The sequence below is a fragment of the Haematobia irritans genome, chromosome 1 (genome assembly GCF_050003625.1).
Source record: "Haematobia irritans isolate KBUSLIRL chromosome 1, ASM5000362v1, whole genome shotgun sequence".
In the NCBI taxonomy this organism is placed as follows: domain Eukaryota; kingdom Metazoa; phylum Arthropoda; class Insecta; order Diptera; family Muscidae; genus Haematobia; species Haematobia irritans.
Genome location: NC_134397.1, coordinates 98,788,760 through 98,795,706, shown reverse-complemented (window position 1 = coordinate 98,795,706; position 6,947 = coordinate 98,788,760). Strand labels below are relative to the sequence as shown.

At 34.6% G+C, this 6,947-nt stretch overlaps 1 long non-coding RNA gene across 1 annotated transcript in view; it reads left to right on the top strand.

The window, feature by feature from the left end:
• Nucleotides 1–2,669: 2,669 nt before the first annotated feature.
• The window catches only part of LOC142221480 (uncharacterized), a 29,049-nt gene continuing 24,771 nt past the window's right edge, over nucleotides 2,670–6,947 (top strand). The window contains exons 1-2 of the long non-coding RNA XR_012718061.1: nucleotides 2,670–2,869; nucleotides 4,002–4,091. This is a non-coding gene — a long non-coding RNA (uncharacterized LOC142221480). The remainder of the gene's footprint in view (nucleotides 2,870–4,001; nucleotides 4,092–6,947) is intronic.

Genomic DNA, 6,947 nt, shown 5'->3' with positions numbered 1-6,947 from the left:
TGGCACAAGTTGCTATATTCATTGAATTATTGTCCAATTTGATCCATTTTGGCAAACTTTTGTTGGGCGGATTTGTCTTATAAGCATCTGAAATTGCAAATTTATACGAAATATAAGAAAAATATTATCAAATTCTATCGTCCATATTGATTTTTAACTTACGGCTTTCAAGAGTATTTCCTAGAGCCAATAAGGATATCAGTTAGTTAGCATTAAACAGTAAGAATATTCCAACAAATTACCATTACAAGGCCTGTCTACCTGCAAGTGAAAATAATTATTTTTAATGGATTTTTGATTTATTAAAAACGGACAAAATACCGTTTATAGAAAACTTACCACATTGAAAAATCCATCCAGTAGGTACATTATTAGAATCATATCCATGGACTAATGGGACATTTTTGAAATTATTCTCAGAATATAATTGAAATAAAAACTATTATAAAATTATACATAATTTCCACTTGTCAGTATAGCATTTAGTATTTAAAGGTAAGTACAATGTTCGCTTTTCGTGTTGAAATTTTCGTTGTTACTTTATTAAAACAGTTCAACATAAAGCAGACAAATTAACTCAATTGATGCGTAGTTTCTTGTTCCTCTAGATTTCGGCAAGACTTTACAGGAATAAGTTTGTTTTCATTTATAATTTTGATCATTTAAGGAAAAGTAATCGCGAAAATAAAGTGGTTTTCAACACGAAAACCGAACATAGTACCTACCCTAAGGTGGATATTAAGTTTGAGTTTAGCGGCTAAAATCGCAATTTTCATGATAAGTTTTCTTTAAGAATCCATTATAAAAAAATAATCTTTATAAAAAAAAAACTTGCTTTGGGCTATTCTCCATCAAGTTATATTTAAATTTGTATCGAAGACGTATAATATATACTTTTTTTAGTGATTTATTTTTAATTTTAGCGGCTAAACTCGAACTTAGTACTCACCAGTAGGAATTGCTGTAACATAAAAAAATATAGATTTAAAAAAATGGTTGCATCTCCAACCTGTGATGCAGATGTAGAATAAATATAGATCATCCTATTACCACTCATGTTGTATATTTTTTATGTAAATCAATTAAAAATCCGTAAAGAAAAACAACTCCACACACACACTATCCCTTTCTGATCTCGCTATTGCAAGAAAATAACTCTCACCACAAGAGATACCAACAACACACAAGGAACATTCCATTGTCTCTAGAATCAAAAAACCAACAACAGCATAAATGACGCAATAACAAACACAAACAATCATACGAGATATACACAAAATGTCTCTAAAAACTCCCTCACATGATGCAATGATTTCCCACTTCATTTTCCAGTACCACGTTTATTGATTAGTAGGAATTCTATCTATAAGTTAAGTTAAAATATATACCAAATTATGAGGAATCTATAAAAAATGATATACACCCGGCAAGGATTAACTACTTTTTATTCTACTTTATCTAAAATTTTCAATGTAAGGAAAAACACTCAACTTTATAATAAAAAGGGAAATAATCAGTAGGTAGCCATCATACGAATCGGTAATGTCGTTAAGTTAATTTTTACTACAACATTTTTTTTCCATGCAAAATTTTATCTTAGTAAATTGTCCACATTTCGTAATAAGATTTTTATACTGCCCATGTATTTTTATAATAGAATCAACGATGGATTAACCACTGTGTTGGAAATTTATTTAAGGAAAAATCCTTCTCATTTCGTAGTTAGTGAACTAAAAAACATTTACTGAATTTTTGTAAGTTTCCTTTAGCTAAGTTAATTTTCGTTGTGGTTACGAAAAAAGAACTATATTACAGTAAATTTGTTGAACTATGTGGAAGTTAAAATGGTCCTTAAATTTACAAGACACTTTTTTTCTGTGTAGTACTGGGATATTGATATTTATTCACGAGTCGTTTTTGACGGTATATATGTACGAGCCGGCCTTAACACAGCACAAAACACCATGTTTGGAATAATTTTGTATGTTATTTTCTCAACTTAAAACTTATCTTATACGATAACTGTTTCTTTTAATTGTTAATTGAGTATTGGCTCTTTAAAAAGAGAAAGTGGGTACGGTACACGTGATACCACCAGAAGCTGTGTTAGCAACAATGCGTTTCGGATTGGAATATTAAATTAATTTCTATATATATATATATATATATATATATATATATATATATATATATATATATATATATATATATATATATATAATATTGAAATTATTTTATTTCCAGATATGTATCGTTCTATTCCAATCAATTTGGGTTCATCCAAATCAAACACGTGATTTCACCACCACAAATCCGTGTCGCAGTTATATTTATACAATTGTGCATAATATTATTTTATATTTACCCTTTTCTAATGTACAATATTATTTAGTCTGTTTCTTAAACAATCGCGTTGAGGTTTCCTTCTAATCATAAGCCTGACCACTATTTCATACAATTAACAAATTTTCCTCTTAATATAAATTACTTTGCGACGTTCACTGTCTGAAGGATAAACTGGAATGAACAGCCAGTGGCGCGCTAACCACATGGGTGACCCGTCTACATACAGCCGGAATCATCCCTGTTCCTATTTCAGAAATCCGTTGAAGATACAACCCTATTCTTTTGCGGCGAATTAGTATTGTCACTTCATAATCATTCTGACATATACGACAAACACCGACAACCGCCCATCAATCAAAACAAAATTAAATGAAATATAAACATTGTAGCTAACCGTCACAAAGCCAGCCCTTTTCACGGAACATGAGAAGTGCAAAAGGGTTGGGCAAAGCCGAAAAATAGTGTCCAACAAAAAAAACACAGGCCTTACTATCGATTGTCTACCCAGCGTTACCATGTGTATGTGAGTGTGCCAGTTTTCTGTTGATAAACAAATGAAAAGACATTCATTGATATAGCAAAGGTAAAATAACTAACCTTATCTTTAGTCAAAAGATTTTTCCAATAACTTGTCTTCGTTCGTGTTCGTGTGTGTGTGGTACATCAATATATATATACCATAAATTCAATGCGAATTGTTTACTCTGGTGTCTACCGTGATATTTGCAATTCGGAGAGGATCAAAATATCCAAGATTTTCACGTTAATAGCAATAACGAGAAAGTCATGAAACGCTTTTCAATTTTCCTCTGTGGCTCTCGGTCCATTGTAGCGGTCAATCAAATGCAAGGCTGATCTGTTTATATCGTTGGCTCGGATATTCCATTTGAATTGCTTGGAATATCATTTCATCCATATTACCACCATCATAATTGTTGTCCTATGGTAAACATGTGCCCTGGTCTGATCGGTCTCCCAGTTTAAAGCGTGATATCTGCACTGAAAAAAAAGCATACCCGGTTCCAAAGATTTTGTCTTTACTTTAAAAAATTTGGTATTGATTCCGAACCAAAAGAAGCGGAGAATACAAGTAAGGATACTTTTAAGACACAATTCTCTTTTAAAATCGGGCTTTGTGTACTTGCTTCTAGGAATCAATTTTTAATTTTTCGCTTTTTCAGCTTTTTTTCTTCATATGCTATCAAAGTCCTTTAAAAACAAGTTAACGACGACTTTATTTTCCAAATTAAGACTCGACTTCTAGTAGAAATTATTCTGTGTTTCAAGTAAAAAACGTCTTTGAAATAAAGTGTTGAAAAACATGTCCTATATTTGAACGATTTTTTGCTTTGTAGTCAAGATGCAAAAAAGACAACAAATTTGAAGACAATTTCATTAAATTTAAAGATTTTTTTCTAAATTATTAAAGTCAAGCTGACCTTAGCCCAAACATTTTTTCTTTCATGTTATGATATCCATTTTTAAATCAAATCACTTAATTATAAGGACAATACGACTTCATTGAAAAGTTTATCGACCTTTGGTCAAGGAAAAAAACTTTATACTAGAGAAATGCGTCTTCTATGCTAAGCAAAATTTGCATTCGTATTTTAAAGACATGAAATCTTTGACCTCACGACAAATATTTTTTTCAGTGTGACCGAATGCCCAAACAATATGGTCTATACTCTCCAGCTGACGAGGCATTGGTGATCATAACGTTCATCCTGAACCAGATATCAAAGGTAATTAAATATCATGACAACTTAACAATTTTACTTTCTGTTCTTCATAAACGAGATATATTTCTAGTGATTATCCTTCCCAAATTAGAACTGGTTCGAATTTACCACATGAAATTCTATACTAATAGCATGAATGGAACACTTGTAGACATTATCCCGTATGACCCTAGAAACGGGAGGTTAGGACGTATATTAATCCCATACACGAGAATACATCTTAATCAATGTTCTAAATAAATGTCTACGTCTTCAAGGGGTCATGGGAAATCATCAAAGGCTAATGTATATGGTAGAAAAAAAAAAAAATCAGGTACAACTTTCCCCCTCTTCATTTCCATGTCGATATACACAGATAAAAAAATTTCACGAAAATTTTCCTAATTAGAAATTTAATTGAGTTTCGAAAACAATTCAATTAAAAATTTAATTGATTCAAAAATTTTTTTCTTTCCAATTGAAACAAAAACCAATCACAAAAATTAATTGTATCAATGAATTATTTTAATTGGATCAATTAATTTCGTGATTGCATCAGAGAAAAAAATGTCTGTGTGTACGATCGGAGAATTATTGACAATATTGGTCCCTTGCGTATACTAGGTCAGTGTTATTGTCATAATTCATTCAATAGTGTTGACCCGAATCAAATATGTCATCAGATGTAATATGAGTCTCAATCAAGTATAATTGTTGGAGTATTGTAAAACACGATTATCCCCTTGGGGTAATATATTCCTGTCTATTGTTTAATGTGTTGCGCATGGTAAATTCCAATTATTTGCCCCCTGAGTGTTTCTAATTCGTATTGATTCTTCCCAATGGCTTTTCTAACACGGCACTTCAACCAGGGTTTACAGAGCTTCGCATTCAAACCCTTCTTAAAGGAACTTTGTACAAAATTCTTCCTATAAACTTCCTGGCCCTCCTTAAATGAAATATTTCGGCATCGTCTATTATAGGACCTCACGTTCCTTTCGTATGCCTCGCCTAATCTTTCATTAAGTCTCTCATGAGTAATCTGCATCCTTCATTGTGCGGTAACACTTCCATCACGCCTTCCTCCAAACAACCTAACCTACGTAGAATCTCATATTTTTCCGCATGTGTTATCATGTTGTAACCCGTGAGGGCAAAGTAGGGAGAAACGCCAATCGATGAATGGACTGTAGCCCTAAGGGCACATTCGATGCTAGATAGTTTCTCGTCCCATCTCGATTGATCCGTGTCCAGATATGATCTGATTCCGCTCAAAATGCTTTGGTTGACCCTCTCGCTTGCGTTTGCTTATATATAACGCCGTCCACAACTTTAAGGTCGAGCAGTTGTTGAGATTTCTGTTCTATCGTATCCATCAGGGAGATATATTTTTCAGTCCTGAACATAGAAGAATCGAAATCTACAATCCCTGGCTTGAGAGTTATTGCCTCCATATCTAATCTAGATAGCATGTCAAGCACTATATTTCTAGATCTTTTTCTATGCTCAACCTTGAAATCAAAGCCCTGGAGTTAAAGGCACCAACGAGCAAGTCGGCCATTCAAGTCGTGTTGGCGCAAGAGCCATTGAAGACTTGAATGATTGGTTATTACAGGAAATTCCATTAATTCAATGTACTGCCTAAATCTCTCTATAGCCAAAAGGACGGCCAAACACTCCTTCTCCGTCGTAGAATAATTTCTCTGCGCTGAATTAAGCTTTTTGGAGAAATATTCTATGGGGTGTTCTCCACCATCGTCGTCCTTTTGGAATAATACCGCGCCAATTCCAACGTTGGAGGCGTCGCATTGAACAAAGAACTCTCTTTGAAATCCGGGCTTGAGAGAACCGGGCTGGAGACGAGGCATTTCTTAAGTTGTTCAAACGATTTCAGGTCCTCTGCGGTTAAAGTAAATTTCCTTGTCTTCTTTAAACAATCCGTTAGGGGAGCAGTTAGGGAGAAATTGTGGATAAAACGGCGATACCAGCCGACAGTGCCCAGGAATCGCCTGATATCCTTGGGGCTCTTTGGTGCTTTAATATTAAGGATAGCCTCCAGTTTTGATGGGTCAAGTTTGATTTTTCCGCCTCCGACAATATATCCCAAGTATCTTAGCTCCCTGTAGCAAAATTTGGACTTATCTACGTTTATTGTCAAGCCGGCTGCTGATAATCTGTCTCCTACAATCAGTAGCGCTTCCATGTGGGTATCAAAATTAGGTGAAACTACCAGCAGATCATCCAGATACACAAATATACGGTCTCTTAACTCTGGAGGAATCACCTTATCCATTAGGCGGCATAGGCGTTGGGCGGCGTTGCACAGTCCAAAGGGCATCACTTTGAATTGATAGTGAGGCCTTCCTTGAACTGTGAACGCCGTCTTTGGCCTGCTTGATTCCTCCAGAGGAATCTGCCAAAATGCATCTTTCAGATCTATAGCTGATATATAGTGAGTTTCACCCAATCTTGATAATAATCCATCCATATTCGGTAATGGATACGCGTCTTTCCTGGTAACTTTGTTCAATTCTCTCGCGTCAAGGCATAGGCGATTTTATTTGACTTGACTCTATGACATCTAAGTGTAGCATCCTGTCCAATTCATCATAAATTAGTTTCTGAACAGCGGGACTCACCGGATAATACCGCATTTTCTTGGAAGGGCGTGACCCGTATCAATGATGTGCTGTTCAATGGACGTTTTTCCGAGGCCGTATTTGGTATAACACCTAACATGTAATTTCACATCAATGAGTCGTTTCATCTGTTCTGGCGTCAAACAGTGCACTTTTGGACTATCATCACAGCTTTCGGTGATTTCAGCTATAGAATTTATAGGAAGTTGAATAGAGATTCCAACTTTCCGCCACATATCAT